We start from the raw sequence: 20,412 nt of genomic DNA on the forward strand, positions 1-20,412 counted from the left end.
AACCACCCAAACCCATTCCCCTGCCCAACACGCCTAACACTATGGGCCATTTAGCATGGCCAATTCACCTGGCCAGCATATCTTTGGACTGTGGGAGGAAACCGGAGCACCCGGAGGAGACCCACGCAGACACGGGGAAAATGTGCAAACTCCACATAAACAGGCTGAAATAGGAATCAACCTTGGTGCTGTGAGGCAGCTGTGCTAACCTCTGAGCCACCCAGCCACCTCAATAAAGTATCGCTATTTTTCAAAAAAGGGAAAATCCTCTCTGGATTTGCGAAAACAGATACGAAAGTAGGTCTTTTTTTAAAAGCACAATGGCATATAGCGAACATTCGAAAAGCGGGGGTTACCTGTACTATATGAGAAGTGTGTGCTGATTTGGTTGGCACATAATTGGAGGAGACATTGCAAAAGGGAATATAATTACATTATGATTGAGAGTCGACGGCCATCTTTCGCTGAAATCTAACCCAGTTAGGTTCCTTCTAATTTAACAAGGGGTTGCCCTGAATATGAACCAGATAATGTGTTGACTCATGATTTGTTGACTTGAGACAGGCACAGTACATGTACATGTATTTTTTTGTCTGCAAAGAATAGGACTCTGTATATTAATATCTGTCACATCTACTGTTTGCAAGGGCACCATACTGTAGCCTTAACTGACAATCATAAATTTACCAGATAATTCTCTGCACACTCAGGGTTACTTGGCAACTGGAGTCCAGTCACATCTGATGTTGGACATTCTTGAGTTTGTTTGTGCACTCTGGCTTGGTAGGGTCTGTATCTTGGAGAAAGTGAGGACTGCAGATGCTGGAGATCAGAGCTGAAAAATGTGTTGCTGGAAAAGCGCAGCAGGTCAGGCAGCATCCAAGGAGCAGGAGAATCGACATTTCGGGCATAAGCCCTTCTTCAGGAATGAGGCACACCTTCCTCATTCCTGAAGAAGGGCTTATGCCTGAAACATCGATTCTCCAGCTCCTTGGATGCTGCCTGATCTGCTGCGCTTTTCCAGCAACACATTTTTCAAGGTCTGTATCTTGCCAATTGTGAACAGCTGAAGAAATATGCTGTTTACCCCTCAAGCCTTTGGCACATAGAATAGAATGGCATAGCCTTGATTGTCACATGTACTCCATGAGTACAGTGAAAAATGTATACTTTCCCGACTTAGTTACAAAAATATGTAGGCACAGCTTCATAAGTTACAAGGTATTAGTCAATAGAGGAATAAAATTTCAATACACCCAACCATGCTGGCCCGTAGTTTCCAGTCCACACTGGCTCCAGACTGCGCCAGCGACATGCCACACCTGGTAGCTCCTAGGGGAGGTCGCCATGCTGGAAGGCCACCATGCTACGCTGGCAGGAATCGCCTGCCGGAGGCTGAAAGTTGTCGGAGGCTGTGAAACTAGAAGGAAACAAAAAGCACTAAAAAGAAGAAAATGAGAAGAACAACAATAACAGGTGGAACATATGAGCGTAACACTGGCATTGAAACTTATATATAATATTTACTCAATTGTGTAACAGTGCATGCTTTTGGCTTGGTGGTAACAACACATTAGTGATGAACGCGACTGTAGTAGCAGCATGTTTGACCGGTCTACCTTTGATTACCCTGGAAGCTAAGTACATTTGAAGTCTGAGCAGTAGATGAAGTGCTAGTAGGTGTTGAAATAGGTGAAAGCTATTCTCTTGTTTATTTCTCAGGCTAATCAATTGACTAATCAGAGTCGCGCTGCCTGGTGCATACTTGAACAAGGCTGGCAGCTGATTGTCAGCCATAATCTTAACTGCATTCTCCATGGCAACACCTTTCCAATCAAAGTTCACTTGCTAAGCAATCAGTATTCTTCTGTCATACAGTGTAAATGTTTTTCCTTTAAATTGGTATTCTTATAAATTGTCCTCGAGTGAAAGGCAAAATTTTGACAAAATATATCTTTTTTTTTCTCCACCAACACTAAACTTAATATCAGTAAAGAAATAGCATCAAACTTAGGAAATCATTTGCTAGATTCCTGGCCACAAGCACTATTCCCTTGTCACTGATTATATCCCTTTCCCTGGCGACTGTCTAAAACTGAACTAGACTGTTTACAAATTTGGTGTAATGTTCAATCCGTGATGACTGTGCAAGCACACTTCTCTACCATCACTGACACTGATTTGGACTGGGGTGTACAAAGTTACAATTCACACAACACCAGGTTATAGTCCAACAGGTTTAATTGGAAGCATTAGCTTTCAAAGCGCCGTTCCTTCATCAGGTGGTTGTGGAGTGCACAATTGTAAGGCACAGAATTTATAGCAAAAGTTTACAGAGTGATGTAACTGAAATTATACATTGAAAAATACATTAATTGTTTAAGTCTCTCATCTGTTAGAATGGCCATGATAGTTTCACTTCTTTCATATGTAAATCACAAAACCTTTTTTGAAAAGTTACATTCTCAGGTTAACTGTAACCATTGGTGTCAGCGCAGATAAGATGTTGAAGGTGTAGCCCCCTGTGTTCCCTCTCTATGCCGTAATGTTTAGAATGATTCTCTCTAAAAAGTGAGTTCACAGAGTCTTACATGGATTCATGCAGTTTTTGAGCAAAGTACAATGAAATTCTGTAAGTACAAATTCACCCCACTGTGTGTGCGTGTGTGTGTGTGTTAAGTGGTCTAAGTCTGTGAGAGGGTGCATGTGTGAGTGTGGCAATGTGTGTGTCTGGGATGGGGGGGGATTGTGAGTGTCTGTGAGAGAGAGTGTATATGTGTGTTTGAGTGTAAAGTGTCTAAGTGTGTGTGTGTGTGTGTGTGTGTATATAGTGCAATGGTGGTCACCTGTAGTATGACATGAACCCAAGGTCCTGGTTGAGGCCCTCCCTATTCGTACCGAACTTAGCTATCAGCCTCTGTTCGGCCACTTTTCGCTGCTGCCTGTCCCGAAGTCCGCCTTGGAGGATGGTCACCTGAAGGTCATTGAGACTGACCGACTGTGTTCCTGCCTCAGCTCATTTGATGCTGAAACCCGGATCCAGACCTTTGTTGCCTCTCAGCTTGAAAATTCCACAGTTTTCCTGGCCAGTCTCTTACATGCTGTCTTCTGTAAATTTTAGGTCATCTGAAATCTGTGCAGGTAGTAATGCAGACCAAATACTTTTGCATATTACTCCTGTGCTTACTGGGCTACATTGGCTGCTGGTTGAATGGCACCTTTTAGATTTTAGTTTCATCTTTCATGAGATGTGGATGTTGCTGATGAGGCCAACAGTAACTCAAGTTAATCTTGAAGTGGTTAATGTGCTAGGCTATTTCAGACAGCAGTTATGAGTCAACCACATTGCTCTCTGTCTGGAGTCACGTGTCGGCCAGGCCAGGCAAGAACAGCACATTGCCTACCTTGAAAGGAGAGTCAGATTTTTACAACAGTTAGTGGAAGAAGAATCCTAACAAATCTTTTTTTTTTAAAAAAAGCTCTAAAATGGGTGGGAGACACACTTTACAAATATTTCCCTGGATATGCGGATCGAGAGAAAATCATGACTGGTACAAATGAATGGTTGTTTTTGGGTGACTTTATGACAGTAACTAGAATGTTGTGCTGTCTTATTAAATATCAGATGAATATATCTATTTTCTAACATCAAGTTAAAGTGATGGAAGCAAATAGTATAAATAGCGATTTGAGTTTTCAGTAGGACCAGTTACAGGTTTTCTAATTTAATTTGATAAATGAATAATTTTTGTTGCCTGGGTCACTACATAACAGGAACTGATCTTTTTTTTAGACAAACTCGAAATGTCAAAAACCAATTGAAGGAGCTTCATCAATGTCAGGAAAACAAAGGAGAGATTAGGACAGGTGGCTAAAATCTTTCATGGACGTTGGCTTTATAATTTGAAGGCGAAGGGAGGGAAGTCAAGTGGGCCTAGGTGGCAAGGGTATGGATATCTCCAATGATACTTAAGTAAGGTTGGGGTGCATAGCCTTTGAAATGCAAGGAGTAGAAACCTCTGTGTGATATATTGGGGGAAGGGACACTCTGGATGAGTTGAGATCAAGAGGTAATATAGGCCAGGAAGAGTGAGGATAAGAAATGGTGCGTAGGTTGTGAACAGCAAGAAAAGCTGGAATTTGAGAAAGTACAGAAATTGATGAGAAAATTGTACTGGAAGATGGGGTATGTAAGTGGTGAAGCTTCATTTTTAGAAGTTGCTGGTTAATCTAGGGCAGAGGTCGAATCAGTTTTTCATGTCTGGATTCATACACTGTGCTGATTTCAATGTTAGGAGTCCAGCTCAATGAAAGCTTGTTGTAGATTACTTTAGATTACTAAAAGGTTTCCAATTAACAGGATGTAATGAGATACCAAGTGCACGGTGCGAACATTGTTAATAGTTACATAACTTGAAATACTAAACCACTTGATGTCTAATAATTCCAGTTGTCTGAAATGGTCTGGAAACATTTGCATTTTACATCAGATAATAAACATAAATGCCATAATTGCATGATTCCTTGTCACCAAAAAAAATTCAGATTTTTGTTTGGACCATTCTGTCAATTCCGGATTCGGGCCAATGCTTCATTTGCCTTTTTATTCACTTGTGATTTTTTTGTGATTCATGTTCCAGAACACCCTGAACTCTTTGCACCTCAGTTCAGTAATCACTCTTCTTTTAAATAGAAGGCTGCTACTCTATTCTTCCTGCTAAAGTGGACAAGCTTACAATTTCCCACATTATACTCCATCTGACAAATTTTTATCCTGGCACTTATCCTCTGTATCCTTATCACAACTTGATTTCCTATTTTACTCTTTTGTCATCAGAAAATTTAACTGCCCACCGTCCCCTCATCCAATTCATTAATAATGTTTATAAGTAGCTGAGACCCCAACCTGTGGTACCCCATGAATTATAAATTGCCAATCCTCTGTCAGTGCTAACATGTTGCCCCCAAAACTATGAATTCTTACCTTGTGTATTTCTCCTTTATGTGGTATGTTATTAAATGCCTCTTAATTTCAAATAACAACAACAGTGGGAAGCTAGGAAAGTGATTGCTGGGCCTCTTACTGAGATATTTGTATCATCGATAGTCACAGGTGAGATGCTGGAAGACTGGAGGCTGGCTAACGTGGTGCCAATGTTTAAGAAAGATGGTAAGGACAAGCCAGGGAATTATAGACCAGTGAGCCTGATGTCAGTGGTGGGCAAGTTGTTGGAGGGAATCCTGAGGAAGAATGTACATGTATTTGGAAAGGCAAGGATGATTTACGACAGTCAACATGGGTATATGTATGGGAAATCAGTTCTCTCAAACTTGATTGAGATTTATTTTGAAGAAGTAACAATGAGCATTGATGCGGGCAGAGTGATAGATATGATCTATATGGACTTCAGTAAGACGTTTGACAAGGTTCCTCTTGACAGACTGGTTAGTAAGGTTAGGTCTCATGGAATACATTTGGATACAGAACTGGCTCAAAGGTGGTGATGGAGGATTGTTTTCAGACTGGGGGCCTGTGACCAAGGATCGGTGCTGGGTCCACTACTTTTCATAATTTTATATAAATGAATTGGATGCGAGCATAAGAGATATAGTTTGTAAGTTTACAGATGACACCAAAATTGGAGATGTAATGGACAGCGAAGAAGGTTGCCTCAGATTACAATGGGATCATGGTCAGGTGGGGCAGTGGGCTGAAAAGTGGCAGATGGAGTTTAATTTAGATAAACGGGAGGTGCTGCATTTTGGGAAAGCAAATTTTAGCAGGACTTGTACACTTAATGGTAAGGTCCTAGGGAGTGTTGCTGAACAATGAGACCTTGGAGTGCAAGTTCTTAGCTCCTTGAAAGTGGAGTCGCAGGTAGATAGGAAAGTGAAGAAGGCATTTCATATGCTTTCTTTTATTGGTCAGAGTATTGAGTACAGGAGTTGGAAGGTCATGTTGTGGCTGTACAGGACATTGGTTAGGCCACTATTGGAATATTGTGTGCAATTCTGGTCTCCTTCCTATCAGAAACTTGAAAAGGCTCAGAAAAGGTTTATAAGGATGTTGCCAGGGTTGGACGATTTGAGCTATAGGGAGAGGCTGAACAGGCTGAGGCTGTTTTCCCTGGAGCGTCGGAGGCTGAGGGGCATGGATAGAGTAAATAGATAACTCTATTCCCTGGGTTGTGGGAATCCAGAATGAGAGGGGAAAGATATAAAAGAGACCTAAAGGGCAACGTTTTCATGCACAGGGTGGTACGTGAGGAAGTAGTGGAGGCTAACACAATTGCAACATTTAAGAAGCATTTGGATGGGTATATGAATAGGAAGGGTTTGGAGGCTGGGTGCTGGCAGGTTGGACTACATTGGGTTGGGATATCTGTCGGCATGGACGGGTTGGACCGAAGGGCCTGTTTCCATGTTGTGCATCTGTATGACTCTATAATGACTGGTTTTGTGAAATCTACTGTGTTTACGACATCAAAGAACAAAACAAATTAGCACAATTTCCCTTTTGAATGCCAGTAACTGTGCTGAATCAGCTTTATTATATATAAAGTAAGGACTGCAAATACTGGAGATTAGTCAAGAGTGGGGTGCTGTAAAAGCACAGCTGGAAAAGGCAGCATCCGAGGAGCAGGAAAATCAACGTTTCGTACAAGGCCTTTCATCAGGAATGAAGGGTTGGAGAAATAAATGACAGGGGTGTGGGACTGGGAGGAAGGTAGCTGAGAGTCTGATAGGTAGACGGAGGTAGGGTAATGGTGATAGGTGGGAAGGAGGATGGACAGGTCATAAGGGCAGTGCCAAGTTTCAAGGTCGGGGGAGGGGAAATGAGGAAACTGGTGAAATCCACATTGATGCCATGAGGTTGGAGGGTCCCAAAGCGGAAGTTCTTCCTCCAGGCATTGGGTGGTAAGGATTTGGCAATGGAGGAGGCCCAGGACCTCGGGGATGTCCTTGGCGGAGTGGGTGGGGCCGTCCAGTTCAGCCACAGGGCAGTGGGATTGGTTGGTTCTGGTGTCCTGGAGATGCCTACTTGCAGAGCGCTTCAGAGACCATCTCTGGTACACCCACGCCAACCAACCTCACTGCCCCATGGCCGAACACTTCAACTCCCCCTTGTCCCAGTTTCAACTTTCCAACTCGGCATCACCCTTGTGACCTGTCCTACTTGTTCTTCTTCATTCCCACCTATCCACTCCACTCTCCCCTCTGACCTATCACCATTATCCTCACCTCCGTCTACCTATCGCACTCTCAACTACCTCTCTCTCCCCCCCCCCCCCCCCCCGCCATTTATCTCTCCATCCCTTTGGCTCATAAGCTTCATTCCTGATGAAGGGCTCTTGCCTGAAACATCGATTCTACCGCTCCTTGGATCCTGCCTGACCTGCTGTGCTTTTCCATCACCTCACTCTTGACTTTATATAATTTATAATTTTCAAAGTGTCCTGCTATTATCTTTTTAATAATGGATTCTAGCACTTTTCCAATCGCAGATGTGACACGAACTGGCTTGTTTTTGTCTCTATTCCTTGAATAGAGTCGTTACAGTTGTGGTTTTCCAATTTCTAGGGAATTTTGGAAGGTTATAACCAATGCATCCATTATCTCTGCAACTACTTCTTACTTTAAGAATGTAGGATGCAGGCCATCGTGTTCACATGGCTTGTCAGCCTTTAGTCTAAAACATAGCAGTGTGCTGGAGAAACCAACACACATAGCAGCATCTAATAGCCTTTAGTCTGTTTAGTTTTTCTATTCCCTTTTCTCTAGTGATAATTGTTTTAAATTCCCCTTTCCTTTCTCTGTCTTGATTTTTGAGATGCTTTTTATGTCTTCTAATATGAAAACTGATGTAAAACTTTGTTTACACTCGATGAATCACTGCAGTCTAGAACATTCAGGCTGATGGTCAGTGATTTTTTTTTAAAGAACTGCAGATGCTGGAAGTAAGAAACAAAAAAACAAAATTGCTGGAAAACTGTGGCAGCACCTGTGGATTGTAAGTAGTGTTAACATTTCAGATTCATTGATCATTGATGTCATCCAATCCCAACTGGCAGATTGATCTGCTGTCAATTATTTCACTTGTTCTGGGATGCTCAGCTTCATTTCTTAAGATACAAATAGTAAGTGTGATAAATTAATATTTGAATTATTTTTAGTTGTGCTAGTTGAGTTGAGGATAATTGAGAGAATATATACACATAAAGACAGTCAGAGAGGGAATAGAAAGATGGTGTTGTGATTTTTGAAAACAGCTGCGAAAGAACAGTGTTTGTTATTCATGTACTTGAAATTACCTGAAGGCTAACAGGTTTTTAAGCAACAGCTTATGGTTCTGAGGGGGCTTTGTCAGTGTGTTTCACTCTACAGCAGAGTTACACTATGAAAGCAATAACGTGTTAAATTCTAATCCTCTAGAGGAGTCAGTGGAGGCCCAGTGCAAAACGGTTATTAATTATGGAGAAAGAAAAATAGTAAGTTAAAGTGTAAGCTGGGGAAATGGGTCTTTACTGAGAGCTAAGTAAAAAGTCAAACAAGATGAGGCCATTGGAATGGTGTGAGAGGATGTTTAAAAATGGAGAACAGGCATCATGTCAGAGTCTGAAGTTGTGGAATTCAGTGTTGCGTCCTGGATACTGTAAAGTGCCCTCAGAGGACAATAAACTCTTGTTCCTTGAGCTTGTGTTATGCTTCATTGCAATTCCTATAGACGGAGTGGAGGTGTTTTGTAAAGCAGAAACCCAATCTTTGTTTTGTCTTACCAATATAAAGGAGACTGCATTGTGAGCACAATTCCTGTATATCCTGGGCAGCTGTTTGCATCACTCAAAAGATATTGCTCATTTGTAAACAAGGACAAGAGTTTTAAGACTGAAATGTTTCTGGTCAGGCAATCTGTATGAGTGAGTGAGCACTGGGCTGATGCCAGAACTGGGGTTGATGCAAGTTATGGTGTGCTCAGCAAAATTGTAAATGAACTCATGTTTATGGAAGACTGTGGATTAGTGGTGCTGGAAGAGCACAGCAGTTCAGGCAGCATCCAAGGAGCAGCGAAATCGACGTTTCGGGCAAAAGCCCTTCATCAGGAATAAAGGCAGTGAGCCTGAGCTTATCTCTCCACAGTGGAGGCTTCCTGCCTCTATTCCTGATGAAGGGCTTTTGCCCGAAACCTCGATTTTACTGCTCCTTGAATGCTGCCTGAACTGCTGTGCTCTTCCAGCACCAATAATCCAGAATCTGGTTTCCAGCATCCGCAGTCATTGTTTTTACCTCTACCTTTATAGAAGACTGGTCTGGGGAACATTTGAATAGTTACATTTAGAAGCAATAAAGGCAATGGATGAAGATTTAGCAGTAAATGAGAGGAATTGGCTGATATTACAGAGTAAGAAGTAGGTTACCTTGGTGATGGTGTAAATATGCTAAGGGCCAATTATGACACAAAGATTAGAATATAGAAAAGTACAGCACAGAGCACTCCCTTCAGCCCACGATGTTGTGCTGAGGATTATTCCTAATCTAAAATAAAGTAACCTAACCTATGCACCCCTCAGTTCACTGCTGTCCTTGTGCATGTCCAGCAGTCGTTTAAATGTCCCTAATGACTCTGCTTCCACCACCACTGCTGGCAACGCATTCCATGCATTCACAACTCTCTGCGTAAAGAACCTACCTCTGACGTCTCTCCTATACCTTTCTCCTAATATCTCAAAACTCTGACCCCTTGTGCCAGTCAGTATTGCACTGGGAAAAAGTCTCTGGCTATTGACTCAATCTATGCCTCTCATTACCTTGTATACCTGGATCAGGGTCACCTCACTTCCTCCTTCTCTCCAGAGAGAAAAGTCCGAGCTTAGTCACTCTCATAAGACAAGCCCTCCAGTCCAGGCAACATCTTGGTAAGCCTTCTTTGCAACCTCTCCGAGGCCTCTGTATCTTTCCTATAATAGGGTGACCAGAACTGGACACAATATTCCAAGTGTGGTCTCACCAGGGACTTGTAGAGCTGCAGCAAAACCTCACAGCTCTTAAACTCAATCCCCCTGTTAAGAAAACATATGGTGTTTTGGCTTTCATGAACAACCCTATCCACTTGGGTGGCAACTTTGGGGGATCTATGCACTTGAACACCAAGATCCCTCTGTTCCTCCACACTGACAAGAATCCTGTCTTTAATCCTATATTCAGCACTCTGGTTCGACCTTCCAAAATGCATTTATCCAGGTTGAACTCCATCTGCCAATTCTCAGCCCAACTCTGCATGCTGTTTATGTCATGCTGCAGCCTGCAATAGCCCTCGATACTATCAACGACACCTCCAACCTTTGTGTCATTGGCAAGTTTACTAACCCACCCCTCAACTTCCTCATCCAAGCCATTTATAAAAACTACAACAAGAAGAGGTCCAAAGAACAGAGCCCTGTGGGACACTACTGACCACTGACCTCCAGGCAGAATACTTTCCATCTACAACCACTCTCTGCCTTCTGTCAGCCAACCAATTCTGAATGCAGACTGCCAGATCTCCCTGTATCCCATACCTCCTGACTTTATGAATGAGCCTACCATGGGGAATCTCATCAAATGCCTTGCTGAAGTCCATATGCACCACATCCACTGCTCGACCTTTGTCCACCTGTCTCATCACCTCCGCAAAGAACTCAGTAAGATTGGTGAGGCATGACCTGCCCCTCACAAAGCCATGCCGACTGCCTTTAATCATGCTATGCTTTTCCAAATAAATCCTATCCCTCAGAATTATTTCCAAAACCTTGCTGACCACAGACATAAGATTGATTAATCTTATTGCCAGGGATTTCCCTATTCCCCTTCTTGAAAAAAGGAACAACATTCGCCTCCCTCCCATCCTCCGGTATGACTCCCGTGGAGAGTGAGGAAGCAAAGATCTTTGCTAGTGGCTTAGCAACCTCCTTTCACACTTCCCGGAGCAACCTAGGATAAATCTGGTCTGGCCCTGGGGACTTAGCAATCTTAATGTTTGCCAACATTTCCAGCACATCAACTCCATCAATCTTGACCTGTTCAAGCCTGTTTCCCACTCCTCAAAGTTCTCATTCACAACAAGGTCACTTTCCTTTGTGAAACCGAAGCAAAAAAACTCATTTAGCACTTCCCCTATCTGCTCAGTCTCCACGCACAAGTTCCCTACACTATCCATGACCAGCCCTACCTTCTCCCTGATCATTCTCTTATTCCTCACGCATGAGTAAAATGCTTTGGGTTCACCCTAATCCTTCCTGCCAAGTCTTTTTCATGCCCCCCCCCGGCTCTCCTCAGTCCATTTCTGAGTTAGCAAGGTTAGATCTCACGGAATACAGGGAGAACAAGCCATTTGGATACACAATTGGCTCAAATGTAGAAGACAGAGGGTGGTGGTGGAGGGTTGTTTTTCAGACTGGAGACCTGTGACCAGTGGAGTGCCACAAGGATTGGTGTTGGGTCCTCTACTTTTGATCATTTATATAAATGATTTGGATGTGAGCATAAGAGGAATGGTTAGTAAGTTTGCAGATGACACCAAAATTGGAGGTGTAGTGGACAGCGAAGAGGGTTACCTCAGATTACAACAGGATCTTGGTCAGATGGGCCAATGGGCTGAGAAGTGGCAGATGGAGTTTAATTCAGATAAATGCGAGGTGCTACATTTTGGGAAAGCAAATCTTAGCAGGACTTGTACACATAATGGTAAGGTCCTAGGGAATGTTGCTGAACAATGAGACCTTGGAGTGCAGGTTCATTACTCCTTGAAAGTGGAGTTGCAGGTAGATAGGATAGTGAAGAAGGTGTTTGGTATGCTTTCCTTTATTGGTCAGAGCATTGAGAACAGGAGCTGGGAGGTCATGTTGCATCTGTACAGGACATTGGTTAGGCCACTGTTGGAATATTGTGTGCAATTCAGGTCTCCTTCCTATCGGAAAGATATTGTGAAACTTGAAAGGGTTCAGAAAAGATTTACAAGGAATTGAGTTATAGGGAGAGGCTGAACAGGCTGAGGCTGTTTTCCCTGGAGCGTCGGAGGCTGAAGGGTGACCTTATAGAGGTTTACACAATTATGAGTGACATGGATAGGATAAATAGACAAAGTCTTTTCCCTGGAGTCAGGGAGTCCAGAACTAGAGGGCATAGGTTTAGGGTGAGAAGGGCAAGATATAAAAGAGACCTAAGGGGCAACGTTTTTGCACAGAGGGTGGTACGTGTATGGAATGAGCTGCCAGAGGCAGTGGTGGAGGCTGGTACAATTGCAGCATTTAAAAGGCATCTGAATGGGTATATGAATAGGAAGTGTTTGGAGGGATATGGGCCGCGTGCTGGCAGGTGGGACTAGATTGGGTTGGGATGTCTGGCCGGCATGGATGGGTTGGACTGAAGGGTCCTTTTCCATGCTGTACATCCCTATGACTCTGACTCTGAGTTCCTTTCTAGTAAGCCTGTAATCCTCTAAACCTGTGCTAGATCCTTGCTCCCTCCACCTTACGTATGCTGTCTCCTTCATTTTGATGAGAAGCTGCACTGTTCTTGTCATCCAAGGCACCCTTGCCTGCCTCAGAGGAACAGTTTTGTGCATCACTCGCAACAACTGCTCCTTAAACAGTCTCCACGTCTGTTGTGCCCTTTCTGTGGAAAAATTGCTCCTAATCTGTACTTCCCAATCTTGTCTGATGGCATCATAATTTCCTTTTCCCCAGTTAAATATCTTCCCTTGGGAATTGTTCCTTTCCCTGTCCAAGACTATGATAAATGTGAGGCAGTTGTGGTCACTGTCACCAAAGTGTTCTCCCACCGCGAGATCTGACACCTAACCTGGCTCATTGATGAGCACTAAATATAAAATTGCTTCTCCCCTTGTCGGCCTGAAGGGCTTTTACCCAAAACGTCGATTTTCCTGCTCCTCGGATGCTGCCTGACCTGCTGTGCTTTTCCAGCACTCTGATCTAAACTACATATCGAGTAAGGAAACCCTCCTGAACATACCTGACAAAAACTGCTCCATCCAAATCATCTGCACTAAGGAGGTTCCAGTCAATATTGGGAAAGTTGAAGTCACCCAAACAACAACCCTGCTACATCTGCATTTTTCCAAAATCTGCTGGCCTATGAGTTCTTCAATCTCCCTACTGTTAGTAGGGGATCTGTAGAAAACCCCCAATAAGGTGACTGCTCCTTTGCTGTTCCTAACTTTCACCCATACTGACTCAGTAGACAAACCTTCCTCAACAACCTTCGTTTCTGTAGCTGTGAGACACTCTCTGATTAGCAATGCTAGACCCCTCCTCCCTCTTTTTCCACCCTCCCTGTTCTTTTTAAACGTTCTAAACCCTGGAACATCTAGCAACTATTCCTGCTTCTGTGAAACCCACATCTTCATTTTGGCCACAGCTTCACAGTTCCAAGTACAGATCCATGCTCTAAGTTCATCACTCTTATTTTTGATACTCCTTGCATTAAAGCAGACACACATTAACTGATCCCTTTCTTCCATCACATGAATAACCTTCCCAATAGATCCACTCCATCCTGTCACTTTCCCATATCTAACTACCCTTCTCTCAGATATGTAGCTCTGGCTTCCAATCCCTGCCAAACTAGTTTAAACCGTCCCGAACCACACGGGCAAATCTCCCACTCAGGACATTTGTGTCCCTTCAGTTCAGGTGCAACCGGTCCTTCACGTACAGGTCCCACCTTCCCCAGAAGGCACCCCAATGGTCCAAATATCTGAAGCCCTCCCTCCTGCACCAGCTGCACAGCCAACATATTAAGCTGCATTCGTTGATTATTTCTCACCTCACTATCTCATGGCACTGGTAGCAAACCTGAGATCACTACTCTACTCGTCCTGCTCTTCAGCTTCCAATCTAGCTCTCTGTGGTCACTTTTCAGATCCTCAATCCCTTTCCTGGCTATATCATTGCCAATATGTACCACGATTTCTGGCTGCTCACCCTCCCCCTTCAGAATCCTGTAAATTGGCAGTTGATCCAGCTCCTGTTCCAGTTCCCTAACTCTATTTTCGAGGAGCTGGAGTTGTGTGCACTTCCCGTAGATGTGGTCGGCAGAGACATGTGTCGCGTCTCTCACCTGCCACATTATGAAGTCTGGTTCAACCTCTGACATTTGTCAGGGAAAAGAGTTTGAATTTAATTTGTGATGGGAACTGAAGGTAGTTGCTTCAGTGTTTCCAATATTTAATTGGAGAAAGACTTTGTTCATCCATTTCTGGATTTGGGGCAAACGGTGCTTTGAGATAGTTGGAGGAATAAAGAGATGTCAATGAGAGGGATCTCAGTGTAGACACCTAGGAGGAAGTGAGGACTGCAGATGCTGGAGATCAGAGTCGGAGAATGTGGTACTGGAAGAGCACAGCCAGTCAGGCAGCATCCGAGGAGCAGGAGAGTTGCCGTTTCGAGCGTGAGCTCTTCATCGGGAATGAGGGGGGAGCCCAAGGGGGTTGAGAGATAAATAGGAGTGGGGTGGGGCTGGGGAGAAAACAGCTGGGAATGCAATAGATAGATGAAGGTGGGGAGTGATGGCGATAGGGTGGAGTGGATAGATAGGAAGAGAGATGGACAGGTAGGACAGTTTAAGAGGGCAGTGCCAAGTTGGACAGTAGGATCTGGGATTAGATATAGAAACCTGCTTCTATAGTTTTGTATGATGTTACTGGGAGGGGGCACGCAGGTGGGAAAGGGCTTGTCAGGAATAAATAAACAAGTACTTTTGTCAACTACCTGGTGTTGCACTCGACATTTTTTCCTCTGCTTTTTGTGGGCTGGTACACATGAAGTTTGAGATGAATGACAATGTAGTAAGTAGAAGATATTTTACTTAACCTATTTGGACATTTGAAACACTGCTGGGCAGGTGAGATTTTAACCTTCTGCTGCAAAGGCAGAGACACCACTGCTGTCCTACAAGGCCCCTTGTAGCAAATAGAACAGTCTTGACATAGTTGCTTCAAATGATATACTAACCTTTTTTAACCTTCCTTCTCACTGTCTTGTGCTATGATCTGTGCCAACAGCAATCTGGATAATAACAGCAATTGTTTTGAATTCATACAATGCAGTATCTTGGAGTAAGTGTCAGTTCTCACAAGTACAGTATTAATAAAAGACTAGCTATGTAATTATAACCAATCCATTTAAATTTATTGAGATCACTAATTTTACGGTCACAAATATTTCATTATTGCTTCAAAATATACGTATCACTTATCTTTGCGTCTAACGCTTTTTGTTAAAATATAAGTTTTAAATCGTGTGTAGTAACAATGACATTCTGGCACAAGCATTTCCTTATCCGCAAATGTAAAGTCGGTGTACTTAAAAACGTAGCCGCCGCCTGGGTATTAGTTTATGTAAATTCATATTGCTATCCAGCTGTTGGATTGTGCTGGGGAGAGCATTAGGTCGTATTTCCAGATACGAAGCTCCGAATCTCCAGCAGCTGGATTCGGGGCGCTGCTGTGGGAGAGGAGGTTGGGGTTACCCTTCTTCAGTGGCGGGCCTCCTCTTTGGTATGGGCGGACAGCGGAAGACAGTGCTTTGGGCAAACCGGAGGCTAGGACTGATGATGCGTATGGAGTAGCAGCAGCTCTCTGCAACTGCAGGTTTCCGAGCCCTGAGCTAGCACAATATCCTGCCATTGCTGGAAGGCATAAAACAATTGTTTCGCAATTGAATCTCTTGGTGAAGTATTTGAGGCTTTTGTGCGGAGTTTGTTCGTGATGTATAAACAGAAGTTTCTGTGGTTCATTGTTTTTTTTGAAAACTTGTACAGTATAAGCATGCAGTTAATGGTTTGTCAAGTATAGGGAAATGTTTCTGGTTCTTGCTGTGAACTCTGGGAATTGGGTACTGTTTTGAATTGCGACTGCGGTTTAGTTTAGTTGCTTATGAGGAATTCTACAGGACAGGAACCTTAAACTTTTGTGGAATGCTAGGAAAGAGGTATTACTTTATGGTCACATTCTGATTTTTGACTTTGTATGACGTGCAATTTATAAGGTGAAAGTGGTTATTGGACTTAATTGCTCTGGTGTTTTAGCTCCCATTGACGCTAGTTTTAATCCCAATCCTTCAAACCCTGCCTGACCCCATAGCTTTCAAGGGGCCATGTAGTCTATTGTGAAAAGCTGACATCGGGAAGAGTTACCATTGAAGTGGACTTTCCACACAAATACAGTGGTTTCATGAGCATATCAAAGGCTAAGAATATTGCAGCAAGTGACTCGCCAAAGAAATAGGAGCAGAAATAGGCAATTCAGCCCCTCGAGCCTGTTCAGCCTTTGATATGATCATATCTGATCTCATCTCATCACCTCAGTTGCACTTTTCTTCCCACTCTGCAGAACTCTTCAACCCAGGACTATTTAAACAAAACTGTTGATCGCTTCCTTAGATTTACTCAATGTCCCAGCATCCACTGCACTCTGGAGTTGTGAATTCCACAGATTCAGGATCCTTTGAGAGAAATAATTTATCCCCATTTTCTATTTTAAATCCTAAAACTATGACCTCTCAAACTAGATTACTGCAGGTGAGGAAACATTCATTCTGCCTCTACTTTGTTAATCCCCTTTAGCATTTTACATGTCTCAATTAGATCTCCCATTCATCTGAGAGTAGAAACCTAAGTTGTTAATCTCATCATAAAACCAACCCCTTGTCTCTGGAATACATTTAGTAAACCACCCTTGAATTGTCTCCAATACTTCAGCTTTGCTCAAGAAAGGGGACCATAATACCTGGAGTATGCAGTATTCTATATGCAGTTGCGCTAATGCTTTGTACAATTGCAGCAACACTTTCCTACTTTTTATACTCTCTTCCTTTAGCAATAAATAATAAAACAATAGAATAGAATTTTTAAAGTTTTATTTTTGTTCTACTTTCCTTCCTTATTAGCTTCTGTACCTGCATATTAGTTTTCTGAAATTCGTCACAAGGTCAGCCAGATACCTCGGCATTGAAGCTCTCCAGTTTCTTTCCCTTTTAGATAATAAGTTGCCTGTCCAGCATCTGCAAAGCATAACTTAGGAGAATAATGGAATACTTTCCACTTATCCAGATGAGTGCAGTTCCAACAAAACTGAAAAATTTTGACTTTTTGTGAGGCTCTTGAATGAATGATTTAATGATCTAATTACTATCACGTATCTTGAAGATACGGTGCTAAGTCTTTTGTTGCCACAATCTAGCGCCATTTTGAGGAACAAGAAGGATAAAATGAAATTACTTAAATAAGAGTTCATCATCTGTTGACATTGGGATTTCAAGCACAGCTTCAGAGTTTCTGCAAGGTCCTCGAGGAGACCTGATCCAGGAACAACAATGACGATGCCAATGCCCCAGTTCTGCTGTCGCCACTGCCAAGAGTCCAGGCTCCAGGCCTACCATTTCCAGGACTACCTGTTTTGGGCACTGCCACTGCCAAGATTTAGGGTCCGGGCTTACTGCCACTAGGAGTCCCAGTTCCAGGCACAGCTGCTGCCGGGAGTCCAGGCTTTGGGCACCACTGTTGCTGGGAATCTCAGTTCATGCTGCTTTATAAAACATTGGTTAAACCATAACTAGAGTATTGTTTGCAGTTCTGGAATCCACATTACAGGAGGGATGTGATGACTGGAGAGGGTGTAGAGGAGATTTTCCAGGATGTTGCCTGCGCTTGAGAGTTTTGTTATAAAGAGAAATTGGATTGACAGGGTTGTTTTCCTTTTAGAAGAAGAGACTAAGTGGGTAAAATGATTGAGATGTATAAAGATGAAGGTGATAGACAGGAGCAGACTTTTCCTCTTGTGGAGGGATCAATGACTAGGAGCATAGATTCAAGGTAAAGGGCAGGCGGTTTAGAGGGGATGTGAGCAAAGATTTTTTTTACATGGAAAGTGAAGCAAATCTGGAATTCGCTACCTTTAAGGGTGGGATTCTTTTAACATCCAAGAAGTATTCAAATGTATGCTTTGACATTGCAAGCATACAAGGCGATGGACCAACTATCGGATTTGGGATGAGAATAGGTTGTAATTTTTGACCTGCGCAGACCCCAGTAGCCAAAGGGCTGTTTTCAGTGCTGAAATTGTCCGTGACAATCCAGGACAAAGCAGCCTGCTTGACTGGCATCATATCCCACAACATCCACTCCCTCCTCCACTGATGCTCAGTAGCATCAGTGTGTACGGCTACAAGATGCTTAACACCTTCAAGACGCACAACCATTTCTATCTAAAAGGACAAGGGGAGCAGATAAATGGGAATGCCATCAGCTGCATGTACCCCTCCAAGGTGCTTACCAGTCTGGCTTGGAAACATATTGCTGTTCTTTCAGTGTTGTTTGGTCAAACTCTTGGCATTCCCTCCCTTATAGCATTGTGGGTCTGCAAAGAAGGCAGCTCACCATCACCTTCACGAGGCAGCTAGGGATGGACAATAAATGATGGCTAGCCAGCAATGCTCACATCCCATAGGTGAATAAAGAAATATGGTCCCAGTTTCTATTAGTAATACTTGGAGTGGCTTCCATAGCTAAGAAAGTGAAAACTGCAGATGCTAGAGAGTCCAGAGTCAGAGTGTGGCGCAGGAAAAGCACAGCAGTTTAGGCAGGGTCCAAGAGCAGGAGAGTTGATGTTTTGAGCACAAGCCCTTCTTCCTGATGATGGTCTTTTGCCCGAAACGTTGATTTTCCTGCTCCTCAGACGCTCCCTGACTTGCTGTGCTTTTCCAGCACCACACTCTTGACTCTCCTCTCCAACATCTGCAGTATTAGCTGAAATTAGCATTCAGGTTTTCTGCTTCAGGTGTTAGATATTTGTGAGGGAGTGATTCTTCTATCACCTAATGCCTTGGTTCTCTATCCAGTTTGGTTTTTTGCACATTCTGTACTGTCCTTTTAAGTGTGTAGGTGTTAAATGTATTGGTAGAGGACAGTTGTGAAATTGATTCTCGTGCATAGTTTTGTAATTTGGACAGATCCCAAAAGTCATTAGAGGAAGTGAAAGGTGAAGTCAGATGAGGTAGGATTGTTTGGACTTTCTAGGAGGCCAATGTGTGAGTTTTCATGATGCCCTAAAGGGGGAAAGAGTTGTTGGCCCCTGAGGGTTTTGCAAAGGACTTTGACACTTACTGTTTTTGAGCTGTGAACAATTTGCTTTCCTTGAAAAATTGGCAAGGATTGTCCGGAGGCATTGGTCGTAATGTTAAAATGTTTTGAAGTAGCAAGCCAGTTTCTGAATCAGAATTCCTCTGAAATTGTGCTGTGTAGTAAAGTGCTTGAAAGTGGGATGACTGAGCGTTCCTTTCTGATAGGATGTTGAATGTATCTGATATGTTCATGATACCACTTGCTGTCTTTCCCTGTTTTATTAGGTTTTGCCTCCCATGGGTTTCAGTTGTTGATCTGTGTGCTAACCTTGTTTGACTTTCTCTGCCATGCTGTCTCTGTTGTGATACTGCATCCTTGCTGCTGTGTTTGTCTGGCCCACAAAACTGACAGCCTCATTTAGTTTTACACACCTCATCTCATTCTCTCTTTCTTGCTCCTTCTTAGGTCATTGTAGCCCTTACAGCATTGTCTTTGTGGTATTGCAGTATCGTATATGAAATATCCTCAATATAGGTATTACTACTGTAATACTTTCAGTTGTTCTTGGGACTTCCTGTTTCAGGCTCCTTGTGAGCTGATGTTGGCTCTGCTTTTATTTAAATCACCAAGAAACTGTATAACATGGTGGATGGTGTGTTAAGATACACACCAATTAGAACTGCATCTACTTTCTGTCAAGGATCGTGTGTCTCCTGATATGCAACAGCATTCCCACATGAAAAGATGTCCCGAGCATCTTTTCTACTTGCAAACAGTGACTAGAGTCATACATGTCTACACCACGGAAACAGACTCTTCAGTCCAACTTGTCCATGCTGAACAAATATCCTATCCTATCCTAACCTAATCTAGTCCCATTTGCCAGCACCTGGCCCATAACCCTCTAAACCCTTCCAATTCATATACCCATCTAGATGCCTTTTAAATGTTGTAATTGTACCAGACTCCTCCACTTCCTCTGGCAGCACATTCCATACACGTACCACCCTCTGAAAACGTTGCCCCTTAGGTCCCTTTTTAAATTCTTAACCTCTTGCCCTAAACATATGCCCTCTTTTTCTGGACTTTCCCCACCTCAAGGAAAAGATCTTGTCTGTTTGCCCAATCTATGCCCCTCATGATATTATAAACCTTTTATAAGATCACCCTCTCAGCCTCCGATGCTGCAGGGAAAACAGCTCCAGCCTATTCAGCTTCTCTGTTGCTCAAATCTGCCAACCCAGACGACTAATGACATAGAATTTCCTTAATGGACAATCATACCCATTAGCAAGT

The 20,412-nt window shown here is 43.1% G+C and overlaps 1 protein-coding gene across 6 annotated transcripts in view; it reads left to right on the forward strand.

Annotated features, from left to right (window-relative positions):
- Positions 1-20,412, forward strand: part of specc1la (sperm antigen with calponin homology and coiled-coil domains 1-like a) — a 332,469-nt gene that overhangs the window by 12,046 nt on the left and 300,011 nt on the right. Inside the window, exon 1 of one of the 6 annotated variants that reach the window (XM_043716191.2) lies at positions 15,582-15,725. The exons of the other annotated variants lie outside the window; for them this stretch is intronic. The gene's annotated coding sequence lies outside the window, so the exon portion shown is untranslated. Of the gene's footprint in view, positions 1-15,581; positions 15,726-20,412 lie in introns of those variants that run through there. 6 annotated transcript variants of the gene reach the window in all.

The sequence above is a fragment of the Chiloscyllium plagiosum genome, unplaced genomic scaffold, assembly GCF_037043375.1.
Source record: "Chiloscyllium plagiosum isolate Xiang-an unplaced genomic scaffold, Cpla_swu_hap1 HiC_scaffold_24, whole genome shotgun sequence".
NCBI lineage: Eukaryota > Metazoa > Chordata > Chondrichthyes > Orectolobiformes > Hemiscylliidae > Chiloscyllium > Chiloscyllium plagiosum.